The sequence below is a fragment of the Mus musculus genome, chromosome 4, assembly GCF_000001635.26.
Source record: "Mus musculus strain C57BL/6J chromosome 4, GRCm38.p6 C57BL/6J".
Taxonomy (NCBI): domain Eukaryota; kingdom Metazoa; phylum Chordata; class Mammalia; order Rodentia; family Muridae; genus Mus; species Mus musculus.
Window position 1 is genome coordinate 36,039,163 of NC_000070.6, and position 27,134 is coordinate 36,066,296.

Sequence of the window (27,134 nt, forward strand, 5' to 3'; positions counted from 1 at the left end):
TCTCACTCTTTCTCCTTCTCCCTTCACAAACACAACTCTTTGGTTTCCTGCAGTCAGTAAAAACCCTTAGATATATTCCAAGTTCCACGGCACCTTTTTCTTTTATCACATTTTTTTTTCTGAATATAGCTAAACATGCCCAGAGTTTGTTTCTGCAGTTCTAAGATCAGATCTCTATTTTTCTACTGCTACAATTATTTATTTATCCATCTGCTTCCTGATTTAATTCTAAGCATCTAAATATCTACTTCAAGTCATCTGTCAGTTTATTGTACCCAGCCAAATTAGGCATTTAATAAACACTATTATAAGAAGTGCCTGGATAAACACCAATCATTTTTTTCTCATTGAAGGTTAATATTTCTGCTATGTAAATTTCCTATAGATTCAATAAATTTATCTTTATGTAAATTAATTATGCTTTAAATTTTATTTAAGGCATATTCAGACAATGTTCATAATCAGAGATGCCAATTTTTACTTTTAAGGATATTTCTTCTTTAATTTAAAATCATATCTAAATTGTATCTAAATACTTTGAAGTTAATACTCTCCACCAAATGTCATATTGCTAATTAGAACATATTTGCATATCTTCAATAATCCACTATGCTGGATTATTATCTTTTTTCCTCATTTGATGAGTGTAGCCATTCATTTATTCACCTATCCATTTATCAACCTGTGCATTCTTACAACTAATAGTTACTATTTAAGCACTATTTTCTGCTAGACATTGAACTCAGAGCTCATGAAACAAAGATGTGAATGAAAAAGATTTGCCCTCACAGAGCACATAGTCCACAGTAGGCAGGGAGGCCATCGCCTGAAGCACAGCACAAGACAACACGAGGTAAATGCTAACAAAGAAATGTACAACGTTCAATTTGTGTGTGATCAAGGCAAGAAAGCAGGGATTCTTTGACAGTTTGTAAAGAAAGATTTAAAAATACTGTAAACGCCATACCTCTAAGTATCCGAAGATACCCTCCTACCATCTCAGATCATCCTTCCTTCCGTAGATTTCAGCAAAGGGACAGCATCTGTGTCCCACCCTGTCCACAGTATTTCCCAGTTGTGTCAGGGATCCTCTGGAAGCTCTGCATTGGAAAGCTAAAGAACCCTTTCCCCTTCAGGCAGCCTGAGGGGTGATGCAAACATGGGAGCTGAGCCTATCAGTGATTGTATCAAGCAGCTGAGAAAGTTGTAGCCTGTGAGTCATGGCTCTTTTCATGTGTTTCCAGATCTGTAGGAGGAGAGGCCTTTGGCTGGTAGCACCAGCAATGTAGCACCTATGATGATCACTTGGGGAAAGAACGCCGCTGGAGCCACCAGGAGAGGTACACAGTCCTCCCACCTTCCCAAAGTGTGCACATCCCCAGTGCTACCACCAGGCCATGCCTCAAAATAGTGTGAGAGCCAAAACCCCACATTTTCAGAAAAAGGGGACAAATAAATTAAGCTCTGCCACCCACTTGCCTTATGTGCAGCTAAGGAAAATCAAATGAAATAAACAAGTAAATTAGCAGCTGGTATGTGAGTGCCAGATCACGAATGATTTCAAAGGCTGTGCCAGCCAGTTCTTTCTGAATCAAATTTGTTCTTGTTAGGAAAGTAATGATTAACACTCATACTACTGAGATTAATGCCTAATATCCAGTGAGAGTCTACAGTCTACCAAATACCATGCTTACAATTTATAGGCATAGATTTCTTGTTATCAAATTCCTGATCTCTCTCTCTCTCTCTCTCTCTCTCTCTCTCTCTCTCTCTCTCCAAAGTCACTTTAAATAGCCCTGCCTGGCCAAAGTGGTCTTGGGCTCACAGAGATCCATCTGCCTCTGCCTCCTGGGTGCTAAAATTAAAAGTGCCCACCACTACTTCCCAGCCATGATGTATTTCTGTAAGTCAGACTTTACCAGTGAACAGCCTGGCACTCAGAAAGTCAAGCTAATTTGTCAAAGTTCATGTGCGGAAAGCCCCTGTGTCTGTTAGTGTCTTAAATGCGCAGTTCTGAATATTTTTTCATTAAATTTAAGGAACATACTAATGTAAGATTATGATGCTTTTCCACTCAAGGAAAAGTGTACTCTTATCCAGGGTCATTTCGCTTTGCTCTGTAACTGCAGAAAATGTTGAAACAAATGCATAAACAAAAATGAGGGAGTTGACAGTTATTTAAAGTTAAACACATAAGAGAAAATAATTTTTCATGCTGTTCCATTGTTTGCTTAACTTTGTATATGCATTTTTATGAATGCCCCTTTTCTGCAAAAGAAATTAATTTAAAACCCTTTAGAAAATGTCAGAAGACTCTCACCCTTTTTATAGGGAGACAAATAATTTCACTATCTCTTCTTTGATGTCCAGAAGATGGATACCTAATGAAGAAAATAAAATTCTGTAAACAAGTCACAAGATGGATGTTTACCATTTAAAATTATTATATTTTTCTTATAAATGAATAAATATATGTAAAAAGAGTATGATGTAAGAACTTAAAGGCATCTGTAGAGGGAGAACATTTTTAAATTTTAGTGAGAAATTTATTCACCGTCAGCCTTCTAAAAGACGTCACAGTGGGTGTCAGTGGGATAGCAAGCATCATAAGGAATGATGCCTTGTATGAAGAAAGAAGAAAGTAAACTAGGGCTCAACCAATTCTAATACTTTGGTTTTCGAGATACCTGAAGAGAAAAAAGATGCCAACAAATCTCTATTGTAGCATTCAAGCACAGTAAGCTTCTTGGCCAACAACCACATGATCTAGGACTCTGTAAGGGACAGAATAACAGGGGCCATTTCAGAACTTCTGAATTAGAATCTATGTTGTGACACAACACCCGTATAATTTGGAGCCACAATGAAGTCGGATAACTCCCATCCCAAAACTTTCATCAGAGTCTCCTGTGCCCTGGCTACACCTAATAATGGCTGATGCCAGGACCGACTTTCCAGCATCCTTTTTCTCTCTTTGTATGTCACTGAAAGGATGTTAACTGCCTCAGCATAGGCAGAAAATTCCCCCCTCCTCTGATGGAAGCTGTTTTAGTAGCATAACTCTTGTCTTTCTGTCCCCACTGATTCTATCTAGACTCCCCATAGCAACAAGAAGAATCTTGTCATTTGGAGGACCAGAGTGTGCCTGTCTCATGATAATAGTATCTCAGGGATTTTTCTTTGTACTTAGTTGAAAATTCAAATATCAAATATGGTATTATAAAGTGTCTCGCTGTACCACTATCTCATATGTATTTTATTCTTCAATATAATAAACTGACTGCACACATTATTCTTGAAAAGACTCTTTCATATCCATTGATACCATCCTGCTCTTGAGTTCAATAAGTTGGCTTCTTCATTGTACTATTCACACCATTTAAATAGCCTAAAGAGTTTACTCCCAACAGGCAAAACCCACAGTGACCTTTATATATATATATATATATATCTGATAGTGAGCACTATTCCAAAGGCTCACGTATACCTGGGGCACAAGACAGCTAAGTACCAAATCACCAAAGGACTGTACAGGGCAGTTCCATATGAACCCTCAAAAGAGAGTACAGAACTTGAGTATTCTCTTATATAATGGGAGGCATTACAAACAACAAACTTGGATTGAACCACTCTGTAGCTGTCCCTGAATGAATGGGTTTTGGCATCCTTTATCAGTGAACATACTTGTAGAAAAGTCTGTGATCTCACAATATATTGAGACCCATATGCCAGACATCAAAGTTAAAAATCATTTCCTTAGCAAGGGTACTAACCACAGCCGTAAGACCCAAGATTGGAGAGCTGTAGACAAGGAAGAACACAGCTTTCCTTCAGATGAATACACCTTGCTGACAATAGGAGATGCTGAGTGGAGCAAGCCTTGAGCTTGTCAGAACATTTAAAAAGCAGAGAAAATAGTAAGAACTAGAGATATATGTATCATCGGTCTGTCTGTCTATCTGTGTATCTATCTGTGTATCTATCTGTCATCTATCTATCTATCTATCTATCTATCTATCTATCTATCTATCTACTATCAATCTATCATGTCTCCCGATATATGTATTATATGTATGAATGTATGTATTATATATATTGCCTATATATGTATACATCTACAGATGTGTGTATGTGTGTGTATTATGCATGAGGATATATATGTAAAATAGATGAGATGCTGGTATAGAACTAGGGTTTCTTAACTGCCAGGCCAGTGCTATAGCCTTGAGCTTTACCCTTTACATTCTTTCTTTCCTACTTAAATTCTGATCTTCAACACTGATGTAAACGAAAGCTATATTGGGAACAAAAGCAACAAGTTCATCCTATCCCTTTTCCCATTTGGTATGGTTTTTCTGCTGGTTTTAGCCCTTTGACTTATATTCTCCTCAGAGCCTCCTTTGCTCTTCATAACTTCAATGCTCTGGAAGCTTTCCTCAAAGACCTGCTGAAGGCATCGACTTAGGCATAATCTTAGATTTCAGCTCTTCACATCACTCATGGTACTCCCTTTACTGGTTTACTTCTTTGCTTTATAATTTAACCTTTTTTTAAATATGATTTTATATTGTTTCTGTCCCCAGATAGTAAGTCATTAGGTCTATGAAACAAATACATGAAACCTGAAGAAGCAACACACAGTGATATAAAATAGAAAATTTTACCATTTTTTAAAGGGAACGTTAGTGGTGTTAAAAATAGTAATTTAAATAATTCGAAAACCCGAATAAAGGATGAAGAATGGGCATTTGCAGATAATGTAAATATGTTGTATGGAGATTTTAGTTTATTCATGGGCAAACACATCTTGTCATGTTCCAAACATCAATACAGATTGGTCCGTACTCTCAATAATGTAAGCCAGGGCCAACAGTGATTTTTAACCTAACAAGAGCTCAATATATTCAAAAATATAGTTGATGTTTTACAAGATAGTAAGTACAAATGAGGTAAAAGAGAAACACACACACAAAAAGGCATCTAGAATGTCAGATTGTTGTTAATTTAAGTTTTATAAATAAACTCGGGAACTCCTGATGGAGTCATTGGATCATCTGAAGACCATATTCACAAGAATATTATCATATAGCTCCTTTCAATTTCATTGTGGCTTTGACAACACATTTCCACTGTTCTTTACTATTGTGCATTCAGTGTGGATGGAGAACATTTGAAAATGTGACCTCAGGGTGACTTGAATACCCGGCAATGTCATTTAGTCAGGTATATCTCTAATATTGAATACACATGGTGATATGTTATCTGTTTCCTTGATGGTGCTGTAAACATAACTATGAGCAAACTGAGTTGTTTTATTTATATGAGGCAAGATGAGGAATATCAATGTGTCAGTGTAGAGCCTGGGTCCCTATTGCAACTTTTCTGTCTTGTACCTGAAAATATGTAAGTTTCTCAGCAATCATGAAATGATGCCTCTCTAAGCTGCTTCAAGTTGTAATATTAAAAACTGGTGTTTAATTTCTTATGTAACAACAACCTTACAACTATGTACCTATTAAATTAACAGCACTAAATGATAACAATACAATCTTTAGTGCAGCTATGTTCAGAAGTCCTTTTTAAATGAATTTCACTAGATGTATAAACATCTAGATCAAACTACATACCCCCAAAATGAGCTGTTCTATTTGTTTTAATGTCCTCTGAACATGCTAGTATGAGCCAACCAGAGGAAAGGTAACAGCAGATATATGCACAACACAGGCTGATATTGCCTCACAACAAAGCACACTAAAGACACCATGATCTGCCTACAGGAAGAGAACTTTATCTTTACGAATTATTAAAGCACGCAGTTCTAGAGTCTTGGCAAGGAAATTAGTACTTCCCATGTTTTAATATATTGTACAAATGGGAATGCTCACTCCTTAAAGTATAAAAATACACATCTTTAACCATTTAATAGCTCATTCATGCAATTTCTGATGTCACAGCTTTCTAGACACTATTTAAGTGTGAGATGAAATCAGTGCTTGACCTTAGAATTTAGTGTCTAGTAAGGAGGGGAAAAGAACTTTTCACAGTAGCTAGTATAAAGAAAATGATATCCAAATAGTTTTTGTTTCTAATTAATTTACGGCATGCAGTATTCATACAGCAACTGTTATATATATAAATAAAAAAACAGTGATATAATCTGGGCTTAAGTATCTGTGCTTTGTGCCTAACTTCACTGTATGACTTTGATATACTCACATTCTGGTTTCTGAGTTTCTAAATACAGAATTCTTTCCTGAATCTGTAACTGTCCCCAAACAGGAACATCATGCAGTAGTCAAGGCAAGCTGAATTTTGTATTGATCTTTATAATACTACCTTTGGGAAAAACTTCAATATTCAATATTCAACCTGTAGTTCCATGCAAATCAGAATTTTGATTAAATTTTACAAAGCAAACCAGACACAGACTCGGCAGTATAGAATGTATGATTTTACTAGTATATATAGAATGATATTCAATACAACTATTTAGATTAATTAAAAGCCACAATTTGAAAGAGGCATTTGTTACACATATTGACAAGGATAAGCTATAGGTGATAACTCACAGAAGTGAGATAACTATCACTCATTTGGGAATGGTGATGAGAACGTGGGACAAATGAAATCAATCTATATTTTATTGCTTTCTTCTGGACAGTAATGGTGAAAATTCTCCATCTCCAAGTCATGATTAACAATTCTATTTGGTGAAAAGTCAAATGGAGAAAAAAAAAACACTACATATTTCTTCCAAAGAAATGTTACTACTTTACTATAACTTCACACCTTGAAATAAACATTATTATTGAAATAAAAGTATTCAGTTAGCTTGCACACTACATTACAATAAAGATGGTCCATTTACCCATGCAATGCAACAACCCATTTGCATATCTAAATGTTAATATTTATATCCTAGACAGATTTAAGATTAGGATAGGAAGCTGCTAGGAATTTGTAAGTCATTCATTCCCGACTTCAGATTTTTTAATTTACAAATTTTCACTTTTTCAATCATGTGAGAAGCAGTATGAATTCAATGGGACTGATACTCAGCATTTTTAGACATTAATTCATTGTGTGTGTGTGTGTGTGTGTGTGTGTGTGCATATGTGGTGTGTGTGTGCATGTGTATGTGGTGTGTGTGTGTGTGTGTGTGTCTGTGTGTGTGTGTGCATATGTGGTGTGTGTGTGCATGTGTATGTGGTGTGTGTCTGTGTGTGTGTGTGTCTGTGTGTGTGTGCATGCATGCATATGTTGTGTGTGTGTGGTATGTGTGTGTCTGTGGTTTGTGTGTGTGTCCACATATGTGTGTGCCCGTATGTGGTATGTGTGGTGTGTGTGTATGTATGTGGTGTGGTGTGTGTTGTGTTGTGGTGTGTGTGTGTGTGTGTGTGTGTGTGTGTGTCTCTTTTTATGTGTTTTGGGGGGTTGTTAACCCAACTTCTGGCATATGTTAAGCACATTTCACCACAGAGATTTATATTTTATCCTCCACTTGTATCATTTTACTTATAATCAAACTTCCAGAAACTAATTGTATGTGTTGAATTATTAATGTAGATTCTTTTTTGATGCCTCTCCTATTATTCACAAGGGTTCTTACTTTAATTGTCACTTTAGGACAAATGGCATGGAACCTTAGGCACACTTTATTTTAGTGATAGGATGATGACAGCCAATGTAACTCATTTTGTGTGTGTGTGTGTGTGTGTGTTTAGGGTTTTCAACTAGTCATCTAGAGTTGACACACACATGATCTTGGACATGCTAAATTCAACTAAGATATATTTAAAATAAATACTGATCTTTAAAGTCTAGCTCAGGTTTAGCTCTATGGAGTCAGCAAATTCAATTAAACTGACAACCTTTCTATCATTTTCCTCTAAGGAACTTAATTGCTCACATCACTTCTGTAGTGTTTATACAGTCACAGTTTGAGTACTGTTGAATACCTTCTGCAGTATTTTCAGTTGGGGAAGATAGAGTTTGTTTTCAATGCTGATCATTTCCATCATATTTTCCAGCCTCCAATATTTATTGCTTGACTTTATAGAGCCCACTGTTCTTTTTTCACATCCCATAATGGCATTTCAGTTACGTAAAGACAAGGATATCAGTATTTGATTTCTAGTCATCAAAATTGATGAAGAATTATATGAGTTAATCTTGATATGACTGAGAAGAAAAAGGCATATGTTCATTTATATGTGCCAAAACTAAGATGTAAATGTCCTGGGAAAGCAAAAATGAATAGGATCTGATGCTTGTCTTAGAGGACTGACTTTCTACTGAGAGAAACAGATATACTGGACACTGCTGCCGTGGTCAAAGAAGAAGAATTAGGAACTCTATATATATCAGGGGAAGACAAACAGTGTATGATAACAGAGGCAACAAATTTTAAAAGGTGCCTGGAATTTATGAACCCCAAGAGATAAAGAGTTTGATCATACAAAGTTCCCATATCGAGTTAAGATATAAATACTTTATCCTTCAGGGCATGGCAATGATATTTAATGTGGGCTTTTCAGAGATTAAAAACCCGAAGGGGTCACTACTGCACTACTAGAATACTCTCTCTCTCTCTCTCTCTCTCTCTCTCTCTCTCTCTCTCTCTCTCTCTCTCTCTCTCTCCTGTCTGCCTGTCTTCTTTCATTGTCTGTCTGTCTGTCTGTCTTTTCTCCCTCTCTTTGTCTTTCTCTCTCTCTTCCTCCTTCTGACCCTCCCCAATTCTGTCTCAGCTTCCCTCCCTTCCCTATCTCTCTAACATTATCTGGTGACTATAGTTTTGGTGAAATTCTTCCGTGTTAAAATGCATATCCTGATATCTGGATGATCTTCTAGACAGAAAATCTATTTTTAAAGGACAAAGATACCAAACTATTCTGGGTGATAAAATGGGGCTCCAAATTATGGTGTGGTGCTAAAAGTGGAAAAGACCACACAGACTGCAAAATCATCAAGGAGTGAGACAGCAAAGTTCAAATGTTCACAAGGAGTTGTGATATTTTACTTCTGTATAGGTTAATTCTGAAGTATTCAGGAAAGTCCATAAAAATACCAACAATAACATTTAGGGCAATTTAGATTCCTATGAACTGATGAACTATGTGATCCTGTTGTGTTGAATGACCCAGCCTCTGCTTGGCTTCATCTAAGCTATAGAAGAACAACAGTAGCCAAGACTGCCTTATTCTTGACAGGGAGACTATTCAAAGTCTGTCAAAGATATCTTTCTCAGGGCATAATTTTCCAGGATAAGAACTGTCATTTATGACTTAGTAGGGAGTATGAGCAAAAGTATGTGAGCTCTAAATTTGCAGCCTCTCAGCTAAAGCATGTGGTTTCCCTCTACAGTCTGCCACTCTGAACTTTACCCAGATAGTTTCTCCTTTATAACTTCATTTAGTCATTCAGCTGAAATGGATCCTACCTTTCTCAATGATTTGTCCTTGCCAATCCACTTGTTGGGTAGATGACAAAAATGGGCAATTTTCAAAAGCCAAGATGACTTGATTTAGGTTTCCTGGAGTACATTGTTCTGCATTTTTCATGGTAATCAAGCATTTTGATTGTTCTCGAGAGAACAGATTTAGAATTTGTATCCAGAGTATTTACCCTGACATAACTTGGCTTCTATAACCTTGCTCCCAAATATCTCCTCTTGTTCTCTGCCTGCTTTTGGAAATTCTCCTGTACAGTCAAATGGATCCAGCTTTTCTCAATTATATTAGACAAGTTTTTCCTACCTCTGCCCTAGCTGCATTCTTGCCAAGATATCCTACAGCTTCTTTATGACACATGTGATTTATTATACTTGTATCAAGGCCTAGCTGTAGACGGACAACCTTCACCGAGATTGTATGTATGTTCCAGCTCACTATCATGCCTTCCCAGAACCTGCTTAGCTATGGTTTTCCACACTGATTCACTGATTTACCGATTCTTCTCATAATGTTTCATATCTATTCAAATTATTGTTGGCATCATATGGTCTTTATGAATAAAGTTAATATTTAAGATAAAAATTGTTTACGGTCTATCTGGAAGAAAAATAGGAAGCTGAAGTTATTGTTTATGTCCTAGAATTCATGAAATTATACTCAGTAAAATATTTTGATGACATTCAGGAGGCAGCTGATACAAGTGGCTTTGTTTTTGGAATTAGCCTTAACTGGACATATAAAATGTAGCCTGAATATTGACCTTTCTTATTAAACTTGTGAAAGGCATAAAGCTAAGGTAGAAGGATTGCTGCAAACAAGTTCAAAGTCAGCCTAGGTTGTGTAGTGAATTTAAGGATATACAGACTATTTAAAATAATTATTTATTTGTGGTCAGCAGTAGAGAGAATGAGCAGCATTGGCTTGAATTTTATCCTAGCCAAATGGATGGACCTGGAGGGCATCATCCTGAGTGAGGTAACACATTCACAAAGGAACTCACACAATATGTACTCACTGATAAGTGGATATTAGCCCAAAACCTAAGATACCCAAGATATAAGATACAATTTCCTAAACACATGAAACTCAAGAAAAATGAAGACTGAAGTGTGAACACTATGCCCCTCCTTAGAAGTGGGAACAAAACACCCTTGGAAGGAGTTACAGAGACAAAGTTTGGAGCTGAGATAAAAGGATGGACCATGTAGACACTACCATATCCGGGGATCCATCCCATAATCAGCTTCCAAATGCTGACACCATTGCATACACTAGCAAGATTATGCTGAAAGGACCCTGATATAGCTGTCTCTTGTCAGAGTATGCCTGGGCCTAGCAAATATAGAAGTGGATGCTCACAGTCGGCTATTGGATGGATCACATGGCCCCCAATGAAGGAGCTTGAGAAAGTACCAAAGAAGCTAAAGGGATCTGCAACCCTATAGGTGGAACAACATTATGAACTAACCAGTACCCCGGAGCTCTTGACTCTAGCTGCATATGCATCAAAAGATGGCCTAGTCGGCCATCACTGGAAAGAGAGGCCCATTGGACACGCAAACTTTATATGCCCCAGTACAGGGGAACGCCAGGGCCAAAAAAAGGGGAGTGGGTGGGTAGGGGAGAGAGGGTGGGTGGCTATGGGGGACTTTTGGTATAGCATTGCAAATGTAAATGAGCGAAATACCTAATAAAAAATGGAAAAAAAAAGAAATGTAAATAAAGAAAATATTCAATAAAAAAAAAAGAATTTTATCAAATATAAAAGAGAATTATAAGTTTATTGACAGCTTTCATAGCTCAAGAAAAGGTATGATGCTATAGATTACAATTGGCATAAACAGAGAAAATGCAAAGCAAAACATGTTAGTATGTCTACAGGTAGGGAGATAGAGAAAAGTCAAGAGCCTTTAGAGGTTGAAGAAAGGAAAGGAGAGAAGAAAAGTGAGAAGGAAAGATGAGTGGCAACTATGAGAGAACAGAAGAAAAGAAAGTGTATTTGGCCAACTCACAACATAAATGCAGGTGACTGTTGACAGTACCTTCAGCAAACATTTGTTGAGAATCACATTGCATTGTATTCATTATAGTAATGGGCCGCCACACAAAAGAAGCAGTAGGAATCTATTCTCCCAAATATTTTTCAAATTCAAAGCAAAGCACCATAAACACACATGCACATATGCACATGCACACACAAAGGTGCAAATACACACACGAGTAAGGAGCAGAAAGCTACATAACATCATATCAATGTATCACACAATTAAGTGAACTGTAAATATAGACATTGGAAAAAGGAATAGTTTGCTTGTTTAAAAATCTGAAAACCAAAATGATATGAAAATATTATATGCTTTTTGTAAAGAACAGATCTTGGGAGAACATTTTTTACATGTTATCTATGTGTGTCTTGGAAATGTATTATTCTATTTTGCAGCTTCTTCATCTCAAATACAGCTATAGCTATGCCTACATTTCAGGGCAAATATAGATTTACACAGAACTAATATTTAATTTTTGGTGTTTATCATTATCATTTCATTACCAAGTCAGATTTAATGGAAAGTGACCTGATTTATTCAGTGTACTTATTGTCCCTTCCACATTTCTGCAGAAAAGACTTTGTAAAAATTTTCTGCAGTCATATGACAATTTCTTATTAAACCTCAATGAATAAATTCTTTCTAATGAAATGTTCAATTTTCTCACTCAGTGATTTCCTACCTCTCTGTCCAAAACCTTTTGCACATATTAGACCTTGGCGTGGCTGCTTGGATTTTAATCCATTCAACATCATGTTTTTTTCACAAGCATGACCAACTCCTCATCAATATCAGCTCCTTCTGTTCACATGAGGGTAACAGTAAACTTGTAAGAGAAGATGAGTGACTAGCCACTCTTGGTTTGTCATGACCACACTTCTATCCTAGAAGGTCATTGATTCAGCTTTGGTTACTTCTCTCTCCATCTCTCAATACCATTTTCTCATCTACATTTTCCCCCATCATATCCTTAGTAATAGAGAAGTGTTTTCCACTAAGAAGAATGGAGCTGTATACTACCAAGAGTCCACAGTGCTCTGCCCAGCTACTTGGGTAATTATCTTTGAGGTATCTGCATTGTTCTCCTATTACAGTCTTAACTGGCACGTGAAGTTAATCATGATACCCACTTTTAAAGTATTATTGGACCATAGTAAATGCAGCTATAATTCAAACTTTTAATTTCAAATGTAATAATATTCCTCCTCTATATAAAATAAAAATGGTCAAAGGCATAGTTATGGATCTTGCTTGCTTGATTTCAGATTCACGTTTTTCTGAATTAGAGAATTGTGTGAACAGACAAGTAAACTGTTACAGCTGTAAAATTGTCTTAACATCTAGTTTAGAGAGTTCCAGTGTGCTTTACTGAATCTAAACACTATAATTTGCTAAGAATAAAACATTGTAATCTTTGATTGTAAATAAAATGATACTATAATCCCCAGAAATAGTATAATATGAATGATTTAATGTTAAACAGAATACTCCTAAAGGCTATAACCATAACCATAAAGCTGTTGTCATCTTCAATAACAAGTTTATAAAACTCAACAAAAATTTATTCAAAGTGCCCAGAACTTAAAAGTTAATGATAATGACGACAAAGCAAAGCAAGACAAAATCGCAAAACCACAAAATAAAACTAACACTGAGCATTTACAACACTAAGCACACTCCTTGACCATTTCATTTACTTTCAGAGAAGAGGTAAATGATTCTTCTCACCCACAAAGAGAGCTATGGAGTCTATTGCCAAAATCACAGGCTTTAAACACTCCTTTAGTCATTGGAAACATCTAATGTACATCTTATGGCTTTAGAATTAGGTCTTAAGGAAGACTATTAAGGTTGTCAGCCTTGACAACCTATATTTCAACGAATAATATCAATATTTCCCTGACTGTATATTTAGAGTAAGGCTACTAGGTTTTGCACAGACCACAGTCAAAGAATGCATCTAAAAATAAGTACACAAATACCCAGACTCTGGTATACTTGAGAAGTGATTTGTAGCTATGGTAATTTCCAATTAAATAACTGGAATGAAGGTGATGTTGCAAGGTATGAAGTTCCTCTGGTGGAGGTGGTAATGTGCCCTGGCTCACTGAGGATTATGTAAAGAAATCATAGACTAATAGTGACCTTTTTTTGGCTGAGCATTTTCATAATTTTTCTTTCCTTACACCTTCATGTGTTCCCTATTATTTCCACCAAATGCTCATTGTGGTAGTAAGGATGTGATGGTTTCAGCAGAATTACTTAATTAGGTTTAAGTAAGCAGTACACGCTAAGTAGGGTAGCTTTGCTTTCTGGACATAAAAATGTGCCTGCCATGCATGCTGGGCTCCCAAGGAATGAAACACAGTGATTGATGTGATGATAAAACAATGAAGGGAAGGATAAAGCCTGAGAGATAAAAGTCTCACAGGAAAAGTAAAGTGGGTAGCAGCTGCCCCCATCTTAATTGAAGCATAAATTTCAAGCCGAGGACCCGAGGTTAAATTCCAAGCACACACTCAGAGTTTGTGTGCCCCTGTACAGCTGTGTCCATGAGTGTGATGAAAACAAGACAGTCAAAAGCTCCGCTTTTGTGTGAAGGATTTTAAAGCTATTCCTAAACATGTTAGAAAGTAGAGACGTAGGAGTCTATTTTCACAGCAACACAATTGTTTAGCTATTGTTTGACAGCATAGGAGAGCTGCGGGTAGACAAGGAATATTGCTGGCTGTGCTGACTCAGTCAGCTATTATATACACATTTTCTGCAGGGAAGGATCTGAGCATTCTTTGTATATTTTACCTCTCTACACACACCTCTCATGGCTCCATTCTACCCTCTGCCAGGATGTAGATGAAACTCTAAGGTGGGTTATACTAATGGCATTAGCTTCTATTTTACTATACCTGTACATACAAAGTTCTTCAACTCAGCCACTACCTATATGTCGTCTTCCATCTCATCCTGTGCCCCACGGTCACGTGCCCCATTCTTCCGACATGATGTTCATTTTAGCACCATATTGAGGCTATCAGATTGTATAATGAGAATATTGTGCTCTCATATCTGTTTGTTATGTCCTAAAAATTCTTCCTTTTTAATTGGAGGGAAACCATGCCTCTTTCATTTTAAAATATTTTTTTTACCAACCTCTTATGCTTAACAATCCATCTCAATTTATAGCAAAGTAAAATTTTGATGAATGATTTTAACATATTTTGTCAAAAGTGAGCTTTTCACATGTTTTGATGTATTTTGGTTTGTCTGTCCAGGTTTGTACTTACTTGATGGAAGGGAAGAGAATGGTATTATTTTTTTCTGTCTACATATTGTTGTACATTGGTTATAAAATCCAACGATGTTCAGAGAGCAAATGAATGGCATCAGAAAGCATTTACATTTGTGTGATAATCGTAGTGATAGAGTTGCTGCTTTATGAAATTTCAAGATTTTGTATCAGAAGGCCTCAGAATGGGAAGAAACACACAGGCAAGACCTCACTTCCCTCTCTGCAGGTCGTGAGCATAGAGGCACTGCATATAGAAGGAACCCAAGTGGGTTTCATGAACTGCCTTGGAGACTACACATCCTGTTACATGGAGTAAACTATTATTAGAACTGCCTTGGAAAACAATCTCACCTTTCATATCCTGTCTTTATAGCTTAATATTGCTTCTATGTTGAAACATATAATACTATAATTCTGAGCTAGAAAAACCTTTCCTTCAAGAGTGCTTTAGGAAAGAATAAAATGTTTCTAAGCTAACAAATCAAGCAAAATTTCATGGACATTTTAAATAAACTTTTGAGAAGTAGAACTTAGAAACCTTGACATTTTTGTTTTTTAATAGTAAACCATGTCACAGTAAAATCGGGCAACTAACATCCAAATAACAGAAAATAAACGATTAGAAAATTAATGTGATCCATAAAGGTACAATGTATATATTTCTGTTCATTAAAAATAGTTAATTTTAACTGAGAATGTATTCTAGAGGGTAACTTCAAACTATATTTTCACACACTATTGAAGAAGGTGCTATCTCTGCTGTAACTAACAAAATTTACTTCAAAGGACCTTGGAAAGGGAAGCTGTTTCATATTGCTTATTGGACCTTTTCCCTAAGCCAATGACTGAAGCAATTCAGAGACAAAATATCCTACAAAATGAATGTAAAGTTCAAAAATAACAGGGATCTCTACCTTTGTGGCAAGATAATGGCTAATTGGATTGTCACATGAGTGTTTTTCTTGAAAACAAGGCATTTTATTCCCCCTTACAATCTCTTTACAACATTGAAGTTTTGATATGAAATCAGATTTGTTGAAAATACTAAAATAAACACAATTATGATAAATACTACTCTGTATTCATCAAAAGCAAGCTTAAAAACCTGAGAATCCTGAGAATCTCAGATACAACTATTACGAAGTTCTGACCAAATTTGCAGTGTTTTGGAGTGTAACAGAAAAAACAAACAAACAAACAAACAAACAAAAACACGATAAGGGTTGAATAAGAGTGTGTTATGTGGTTGGATTGATCTTTGTTCCAGTACTGAATCTAGCATTTAAATTTATTACAGATCCATAAAACTTGTAAATGTGAATGACACCATGGCCTTGAAAAAAAACAAGCTATTCATCTGCGCAGTCTGCCAAATTCAGGTTTCTGCCACACGTTTATAATTTCCAACCAAGTTTTGAATCTATAAGAGATTGCTTTTCACATTCATGCTCTGTAGCATCATTTGATAAGTGGTTAGGAAAGTATTCATGTTAGACTTGTTACAATTTGTTGATTGCTAGCACCTAGGATGTCCTAATTAACATCCAAATGGTTATATAGACTATGATGTTATTATGTAACATATAATATGCAAGATATTATGAAGTCAAATTTTCATTCGCATATGTTAGGTTCTAATGGACTCTGTGTGGGGAGGTGTATATGTGTGTTTGTGTGTGTTTGCACACATGTGTGTGAAATATATATATATATATATATATATATATATATATATATATATAATATTGGATGAGTGGCATTACTTTTTTTCCCAGAAGTTAAAAGGAGAAATTTGCAACAATTTCAAAGAACTCAAATGGTTGTATGTTAAATTTACCTCACCCAATTGGTTTGAACATTAAAACTTGTACTCATGATTTTTGTGTTTATACTTCAGCCTACAGAAAACTTTGCTTTCCAAAGCATTAAAGAAAAGTGCTGACTCTCCTAAAGGCAGGGAACCTAGCTTCTGGTGGCTTGGTAGACTAATTGATCAATTAAAATGTGTTTTTGAGTGGAAGAGAGTCAATGAGAAATGTAAGGTCTGATCTTGGGCAATAAGAATTTTTCAGAGTGAAACAAAGAGTTAGGTAATATTTGAATGAGTTTCTTATTATATATTCTTTAAACAATACCAGTCTGACTGTGCAACATTGTTTTAGATACTATATGAATAAAATTCAGAACAATATATACTGTCAAAGAAATAAAAGCAAGTATAATGGTATAATTTTCTGAACTGAAGCAAGCATAAAGAATGTTTATAAGATTACATACTATGAACTCATATTCATATTTCTGTTTTATATAATATGAATATGTCAAATCAACACTTTCCCTATTACACTTTCAAAAGTACAATTGCTGGTGTCATTAGAATTCATAATAACTCTTTATAGAGGAGAGTTCTATCTCCTGCAAATTTTGGCTATTACATTAAATTAAAATCTAGAGTATCCTCAGGCCTGCTTAATGTATACCTTAAAATATCCCCTCTCTTCACTTGAAAGAAAAAAAAAAGACTGAATTATTACTCTATACATTGTGAAGCAAAGAAGTCTCATTCTTCAACAACCTCTTCAGTGGACTTAGAAAATCAACCACAAAGCTATTCGTTATTCAGTAGCTCCTAGAAGCATTCCAAAACCTTTGGTACAAGTGATGAATGAGAAGATGTCTCCCTCGCACCTTACCTGGTTTGCTCCTTTTTAAAAATCCAACTCCTGCTGTGGTCTATCAGACAAAGCTCATGGCAACTGGTTGAAATCCGAACGGAGTGGTTGATCATGATAACTCCACCACATCACGGGCGGCAGCATCTCTCAAAGTCCCACCAGCCAACTGCTTGAAACATGCCTGCAACAAACAAGACCTTTCTTCATTATAATTGAAAAATGGTGAGTCATGCCCTAGGACTAGGAGGCCTTCACTTCGCAGTTAGTAAGGGAATCATAATGCAGTATGTAAGGAACTCTAAATGCCACTCAGGATGCTAGGACACACAAAGCTGGAGGGCTGTACTGTGTGCTTTTCAGGAAGTGTTACCACAGTGCATACCTTTCTCTCCATGCTTTCATTGACCTACTCAAACTACAAGTACTAACAAATATTATCACTCCTAAAACTCCTTAATATTATTAAATATTTCTAAATATTCATGGAACAGACCACCTCCAGTACTCTGAGTATTTTTCTGACTCTACACATACTCTTAAGGTCAATGAGATGTCACAGAGAAAACTTACCAGGAACAAGAACAGATGTCACATGATGGTATGGACCAAGCACAATATATTTTGTGAGCTCAGACACCCCAACAAAGCCAGCATTTTCTACTATAAAAATTAGGTCACCTCTCTAACAAAATGTATGAGACACATCATTGAGTAGCAAATGCAAAGCACTATTGTAAATTCAGCAGTCCCTATTATCCATGGCAAGGTACAGATTGCAAAATAGTAAAGAGAAAGAAAAGGCTAGCCAGAGCCTAGGAAAGTAATCAGATCACTGTGTGTGAGCAATCACACACTTAATGGTCTGATTGTTAAAGTCCATTTAAATACATACATTGTTTAAACTCACAAACATTTCTGACGTCTATTGATGGAGAAAATGCATTAGCACAATCACTACCTTTATCTGTGCTGACGCCTGCCACACAAACAACTGAGTTCAGTAGGAATGCAGAATGGTACTCCTAGACAAGGCTATTTGGTGGTCTTCCCAGAATAAACTTTAAGAAGAGATACTCCTTAAAAAACTAAAACAACCATATCTATCTATCTATCTATCTATCTATCTATCTATCTATCTATCTATCTATCTATCTATCTATCTATCCATTCACATACATACATGTATATACATAAAATATACATAAATAATAATCCAAGGTATATAAACATTTGTATTTTCTTGCTAAGTCTGTGGGGAGACTCCCTTGAGTGATTGTATTCTGCAGGCTCATGGACACAGGTGTAAAATCTGAATTTAACAAGCCACAATATGGCAGATCCCCATGCTACTTCAGCTAGAGTTTCAACTATTCTCAGAAGGCTCCGTGGAGACTTCATTCACAGTCTCATCAGGGCGAGAGCCTACCATTCTATTTCAGCAAGGAAGATAGGAAAACAAGGTCCCAAAGTCCAGTGCACACCTCATTAAAATACAATATTTCTAAATATCTTTTTGAAAACAGAGTTGTGTTTATGGATAATAATGTACATTCTGTAATTTAAAACAGGTGTTTTAATTTGATTCTCTCTCTCTCTCTCTCTCTCTCTCTGTCTCTCTCTGTCTCTCTCTCTCTCTCTCTCTCTCTCACACACACACACACACACACACACGCGCACACACAAGCACTCACAGGCACGCACACGCATGCACACGCACATGCACAGCTTTAAATATCCAGCCTGTCAGTCCAAGCTCTGGTACTTACTAACATTAGTTAAACTATAGGTACAAATTATTTTTATTCATGCCAAATATTTCTATGTATCTGTTTTTCAGAATGCTTAAACCATGATCAAATTAGTTATAACGGAAACCAATCTTTGTTTTTTTGTCTCTTGATGCAGGATATTGAAGAAGCCATATACTGTTGGACAGATAAGAGAAAAGAATTTATAAGCATAATTGTCAAGCTTCAAAAATGGATTAGAAGTGAGAAATTTCTGAGAGCTACCTGCTTTGAAAGTAGCCATCTGTGACTTAGTACCAACACTTACATGTTGGCACTGCCTTTTGTTATAAAAGGGTACATACAACATTAACAATTTGCTTTTAAAGTTAATTTATTTCATTCATTAAACAGAAGACATATTGATCAATTCTCAGTATGGAATGTTCTTTGTAGTTCCTTCTCATCGACTATTTGTTTATTCTATTTTTAATTGAAAATAGTTTTTTATGAAATATATTCTGACCACAGTTTTCCTTCTGGTAACTCCTCCAACATCTTCACCACCTCCCCACCCACCCAGGTTGACACCTTTTCTTTCTTTCTCTTTAAAAATAAAATGACAGGCATATTTTTATATAAAAACAAACAAACAAACAAACAAACCAGAATAGAACAAAACAAACAAATAGAAAAAAAAGACTCAAAGAAAAAGCAAAAACAAAAACAAACCACATACATATGCAGACACACACACATTTACATAGGTAGAAATCCCCCCAAAAATCACAAAACTAAAAAACCATAATAGATAAGCAACAGATCTATAAAGTTAAAAAAAATGCACAGACAAAGCATTATGAGACAGAATACCTCCAAGAATAGCACTGAGTTAGTTTTGTGCTGGCCATCTGCTGTTGGGCATTGGGCCTGTCCCTAAGTGTGGTTTCTATACCCAAAGAGACTCTGTTGGGGAAAGCTAGTTTTCTCTTTGCAGGTGGTGATTAATTGGAGATAGTTTGAATTTGAAGTGGGAGCTTGGGTCCACCTTCTCAGTGCTGGGACCCCCAACTGTCTCCAAACACGGCAGACCCTATGCAGGCTCCCATAGTCTCTGTGAGCTTGTATGTGTGTTATGTGTGTCAGTCATGCTCTTCCCGACTCTGAATTCTTATCTTCTATTTTCCCTAGTCCCAATATCTAGACCATCCATAGATGTCTATTTTATTTTCCCTTCTTCAGGAGAGCCTTCCCTTGCAGTTAATACCTTACTCTATACCTAATTTATGTGTATGATTTATAGCCTGCTTATCAAAAACATAAAAGCTAGCATGCACATATAAGCAAGTAGATACTTGTTTTTATCTTTGGAGAGTCTCTATTTAAAGATCTGAACCTTTTAAAATTGGAATATTTGTTTTTTGATGTGCATCAATTTTTAGTTCTTTTTATACGTTAGCTATTAGTGCTCTATTGGTTGTGTGCTTGGTAAAAAAACCACTTCTCATTCTGTAGCCTGATTCTTTCTATCTATTACTCTCTCTCTCTCTCTCTCTCTCTCTCTCTCCATCTATCTATTCTCATTCTTTGGCCTTTATAAAGCAAAGGCCTTTATAAAATCTGTGTGTGTTGCCATACAGAACTTTTTACCTTTCATGAAGCTCCCATTTATAAGTTGTTCTTAGTGCCTGTGTTATCAGTGTCCTGAAAGTCTTTTCCCTTGACAATGAGTACAAAATTATTCCCCACTTTCTCCCTGTCTGACTATGTGTATCTGCCCTTATGTTGATGTCCTTGATCCCTTTGGATCTGAGTTTTGTGTAGGCTGTTAAGTATGGGTCTATTTGGATTCTTCTACATGTAGCCATCCAGCTTGACCAGTGCCAATTCTTGAAGATGCTCCATTTTATTCCAGTGTGTATTTCTGACTTTATAAAATGTCAAGTGTCTGAAAACTGATCACTAACTAGAACTTTATATCTGGATTCATAAGCACCAGGCAGTGATTCTGGGCCCTGGATGAGACTTCTTCTATTTTACCACTAATTCACAATAAGGAAACCAGAGCTTAAAATTTTATTCCAAATCACATAAATATGAAGTAGTGGAGGGTGAGACACCATACCAAGAAAAGATATTTTGTTTTTAATTCAGTCCGCCCCCAGTAACATACTTCTTTGAACAAAGTCACATCTCTTAATCCTTCCTGAAAAGTTCTACTCACTAGTGGGATTGAGTAGTCAAATATATGAGCCTGTGGGGGCCATTCTTGTTCAAGTCACCACAATATAAAAGCTAAACAGACCCTTTTTCCCCCCAAGTTAGTTCTCGTTAGAGTTCTATTACAGCAACAGTAAGCGAACTATTACAATGCATCTATATACTGCAAGTTGGGCAAATCTGTTGTTTTAGAATAACTTGAGAAGGTTTGTACTCTTTAACCATCCTGTCCATCCTCGAAATCAAGCCCTGGTTGCTGGTTTTGTGGTGAAAGGCCCTTCACCACTCAGCCTTATTGCTGGCTCAGAAAACACTTTTTTTTTCAATAGAATTTTTGTTTGTGAGAAATTAATACTCCTTGAAAATGAATTATAAAGAATTGTTTTATTGTAAATTTCAGTAATCTTGATGTAAATATTTTAAATTAGTTTTAGCCCATGTTCCAAATAGTTCTATGGTTTACAGAAAGCAAGGTATAAAGACATTATTGACAACATAATATTATGTATGAATTTAAAACTAAACAAGACAAAAATAAAACTTGAACAAAGAAATCCACACCTACGAAAACACTGTATTTTTCTGGCTTTGTCTACCCTTAAGTGGTCTTTAACTGAACTGTGCTTTTCTTTGTCTTTCCTTATCCACAGCACTACAGCCTTTTGAGTCTATGGCATTGCTTTGAAGAAAGCTTTCCAAAAGATCCCCTCTGCACTTAGACACTCATTTTATAGGCTATTGATTTGTACTTGTAGGTTTGTTGCTCTTTAAACATTGTCTAGGGCATGTGTTTCATCTTCCCCACAGAGGCAGGCTGCATAGCCCCCCTGGGCAGCTAACAGAACTAGAAGAGGAGAGAGCATTCTGTGAGCTCACTGCTCTCATTAAATGACTGTTCAGTGTGTTTTGCAATATTTGTATGGAAGCAACTCATTTATCCAAGCAAACATCAAAAACATAATCATAGGAAATGTGGAAAGAGCTGGATTATCAATAATCAAATTTAGGGTTATTCAGCCTCTAAAATTTCAAAGCTACTTCTGCAAATGATTTTTTAAATCAGAGGGGTTCTTTCCTGTTAGTCACAAACACATTGCTTTTAGTTCTTCCCCCTTCATTTAGTCACATAAAGAAACTATACTTTCTTCTCTAGTAGGCAGACACCAACCAGAATTACTAAGATTTCAAAGCATTAGCTGCTCTTTCATGTATAGTTTTCTATTTAATCAGCTCAAAAACTATGAGTTGTACTTACTTTCTGCTGAAGAAAGCAATGATCAGAATGATTGAGTTATTTGCCCCAGGACAAGCAGCCTTGGAAAAACTACAGCCAGAATTCCAACGTCCTTAATTGATAGTGTTGTGTTGTCAATTAAAAGCTTATAGATTGAATTTGAGCAACTTGCTCAGTCTATAGATGAAGAGCCTAGTCTCAAGAAAGTGACGTGACAAATCTGAGGGTGTTTGGATCACAGGAGGATCTATGTGAATACCTAAAGGCAAGATGCTCCTACCTCTCCAGTACGAGGTCTCTAGCATGCTCAGCATGGTGTCTCAACATTATAGATTTCCAATGTGCTTGATTTTAAAGAACTATGTTCGTTGGTAGTTTTATTTTAGAAAGATACCAAAGCCAACAAACAGCACACCAGTATTTCTAAGTACACATTTTAAATGAGCAGAATTTGCTGAAAGCAACAGATGATCTCTCTCACCACTCTCTCCAATTAAACCAATACAGACATAAGGAGAAAATGGTCTTAATAGATGGTGACAACACCAGTGCTTTTACTGTAATATAAATAGCATGTTGCTATTTTGCTGATGCCCATTTTTGCATATTCAGTTGCATTATTAGTAGCCACAAACATGAAATAATCTCTCCACATATTCATGTAATATTAACCTAGTATCATTTTCATTTTGCAACTTAGCAGGGATCCTAAAGTGACACAAAGTAAGATCAAGGACAATTCCATCAACATCTGAATCCAGCACTGGAGACTCACAGATGATTCTTCAAGTTTTCAGCTCTTATCAAAGGTGTGCAAATCTCATTTCATTATGGTGTGCAACCTTTCCACCTCAAACAGGACATGTTCCTCTTTATTTCCTTAAAAATGCAGCATCTATGACTCGCTTGCCCCAGCTTTTCTCAACTGACTGGTATCTTCTTTCCAGGTCTATTTTCAATCTGTGCTCTTCCTCTGTGCCACTAAACATAACTAAATAATGTTTTAAGAGATACGACGAAAGGATGGACCATCTAGAGACTGCCATACCCGGGGATCCATCCCATAATCAGCCTCCAAACGCTGACACCATTGCATACACTAGCAAGATTTTGCTGAAAGGACCCAGATATAGCTGTCTCTTGTGAGACTCTGCCAGGGCCTAGCAAACACAGAAGTGGATGCTCACAGTCAGCTATTGGATGGATCACAGGGCCTGCAATGGAGGAGCTAGAGAAAGTACCCAAGGAGCTGGGGGGAATCTACAACCCTATAGGTAGAACAACAATATGAACTAACCAGTACCTCCCCCCCTCCCCCCGAGCTCATGTCTCTAACTGCATATGATCAGAAGATGGCCTAGTCCACCATCAGTGGAAAGAGAGGCCCATTGGTAGAGCAAACTTTATATGCCTCAGTACATGGGGACGCCAGGGCCAAGAAGTGGGAGTGGGAGGGTGGGGGAGTGGGAGTGGGAGGGTGGGGGAGTGGGTGTGGGAGGGTGTGGGGGACTTTTGGGATAGCATTGGAAATGTAAATGAAATAAATACATAATTAAAAAATTACATAGATTTAAAAAAAGAAAATGCAATATAAACAAGCAAACAAACAAACAACAAAAAAAAAAGATATCCTTTTAGAGGCATGGGGTGTGCAGTACAGGCCAGTGATCTTCAAGCGAATGAAAGGCAGAAGGAAGACCCTTGCTTACTTTCTAATTGTCTCTCATGTAGTGACAGCAATTTGATGTCAGACTGGAACTGCAACAGAATGGAGCAGCACTGTGTAACTACATGTTCCTACTGGCTCTGGCCTGAGTCCTTATTTTTTTAAACCTGAAGCTCAGGTAAATATCACTCAAGGTGGACTCAGATCCTGTATCTGGGTCCTTTTCTACACACACACGCACACGCACACGCACACGCACACGCACACACACACACACACACACACACACACTCCTTCCTATGTATTTAACTACTAGAGGAGAAAGGGAAAAAACAAAAACATTTCACATTCAAAATGTGGGGTAGGATGTACTTAAATCAGTATTTTCGGTAACATTTACAATTTTAAGATTTTTCTTCATAGAAATATCTGAAGTCATGGATCAAGATTTCTGTTTTTGAGACTAGAAAATGATGTTTAGATTAAGACTGAATAAAAGAGAAACAATGAGATCAAGAACTGATAAAACAATAGAGAAGCCACAGAGAAAATTGACAAGGCCTTAGGTTGTTTTTGTGAGAAATATTAAAAACATGTCAGACACAGGATATAAAATTTACAAATATTCAATCTAAAAGATACCACTGGATTTCTTAACGCCACTAGAAATGGGCACCTTATGGATAATTTTATAACAATGGTTTTGAAAATTTATGTGAAATAGATATGTGCCTTTAAAGGTCCTGAAAAAACATGTCATAACTAAGCAGACTTGTTACATCAGATAACCTTAATCCATCATTTAAAAGCACTTGCAGTTATTAAATGTTTTTAAACTACTAATCTTTATTTTAAAAATTATTTTAAAAGCTGAAAGAAAAATAGTTTTCAAGATATTTTTATAAGTACAAAATAAGCATGCCAGTTTCCAAAGCCTAACTATTTTAAGGCGTGGTCTAAATATGCCATGTTTTAGATTTATCTCTACCCCCTTAAGTAACCTCCGTATGGATTTTCCTTGTGGCTGCACCAGGTCCCACTAACACCAACAGTAAAGAAGAGTTCTTTCTGTCATCACGCAAACCAGCATTTGCTGTTACTCTTTTCAATCTTAGCCTTTCTTAATGGGGAAAATGAAATCTCAAATTAGTTTTAATTTGCACTTACCTGATGAATACAGATTTTGAACATTAATATATATATATATATATATATATATCCCAGACATTTTTTAGCTTCTTTTTTTTTAAATTAGTTATTTATTCCATTTACATTTCCAATGCTATCCCAAAAGTCCCCCATATACTCCCACACCCACTCCCTCACCCACCTACTTCCACTTCTTGGCCCTGGCATTCCCCTGTACTGAGGCATAGAAAGTTTGCCTTGCATGACCACACACATACACATGCAGTCAGCACTACTGGGCTCAATGTTTTCTTTTGAAATTAAGTGGTAAATTAGTTAAAGCACTTGATGCTCTCAGTGGCTCCCTTATATGCTGCACCTGCCCAAGAGCTCTGAATTTGCAAGTGAAACACATACACACACACACACACACACACACACACACACACACACCAGCTAATTTTGATATGCCTTGACTAGCTCAATGGTTGGGCACGTCTAAAACTCCCTGCAGCTAGCACATACTCCATTCCAGCATTCCTGGCTTACCATCTTCTTAATCTATATTTTATCTTTGCTGCTCTGTTACCATCTGGGAAGCCCATCATAGGGTCGCGTTCCCTTTCCACCTGCACTGTTGGATGCTTTCTCTCCTGCAGCTCTTCAGTCTGATTTCTCTCCCTCTGAGTCATGGAGATTATCATCTTCTTCTCCCTCTCTCCCTGGTTACATGCCTGTGCAATCTAGAAGTCTTGCCTTACTATCCCTTCTCAACTGCCATTCCTTTTAATTTTTTTTTGATATTTTATTTATTTACATTTCAAATACATTCCCTTTCTTGGTTTCCCTTCCCCAAATCCCTTATCCCCTCCTCTCTCCCTGCTTCTATGAGAGTGCTCCCCCACACTCCCACCCAGTCCCAACTGCAATTCTATATTACCAATTGAAGCCAGCTGGGGGCAGAGACCCTCGGCATCTGGAAGTGTGGCTTTTGGGAGCTGAATTAAGATAAAGCATTAGAACCAATTCCCAAGAAATTGGGAGGAAATAGTGGTTAGGGAAGTAGGGAAAGAACTTAAAGTTAAATTTAATCAAAACACATTATATGTACTACCGAAATTCTCAAAACATAAGCTATAAATACAAGAGTTTCTTCATGGCTTCCAGTCAAAAGAAATAATAGTAAAGAACAATTTGTTGCCCATGAGATGTCTATTCTATAATGCAGGCTTGGTAGCTTCCTCTTAATGGGGAATTTTCACAAGTTGGAAGAAAAGGAATGCCATTATAAAGGAGATTTCACTGAGAAAGCAAAAACAAATAATTAAGCTTATTATTTTAATGTACCTTTAAAACATCATTTTCTGCAACAATTAATATATCAGTTATAAATGAGCTTTGTTATTCCTCCTCCTCCCCAAATCTATTTACCCATTTGATGATTATTAACCCAAATGTGTTATTCATGGTCTAAAATTTTATAGACAAAATAAGTTTTAAAACTTGTTTACCAAGTTTTACATTCATTCTGATTGCCAGTGTTAGTTTTGTATTTTAGTATAACTTAAGCTTGTATTTCAAAAGATAGCATAATTCTAGATTATGTGTGTGTATGTATGTATGTATGTATGTATATAATAAACAGCATTGGTATAGAGGTTTGAATAGATTTGGTGTCCATAGACTCATGTCTTTGAA

The 27,134-nt window shown here is 36.5% G+C and overlaps 1 protein-coding gene across 16 annotated transcripts in view; it reads right to left on the reverse strand.

Annotated features, from left to right (window-relative positions):
• Positions 1–27,134, reverse strand: part of Lingo2 (leucine rich repeat and Ig domain containing 2) — a 1,254,967-nt gene that overhangs the window by 342,385 nt on the left and 885,448 nt on the right. For 15 of the 16 annotated variants that reach the window (XR_001784140.2, XM_017320198.2, XM_030253527.1 and 12 more), the window contains one exon: positions 17,480–17,642. The gene's annotated coding sequence lies outside the window, so the exon portion shown is untranslated. Of the gene's footprint in view, positions 1–967; positions 2,382–17,479; positions 17,643–27,134 lie in introns of all 16 variants that reach the window. The other variant, XM_030253526.1, reaches the window with a different exon arrangement.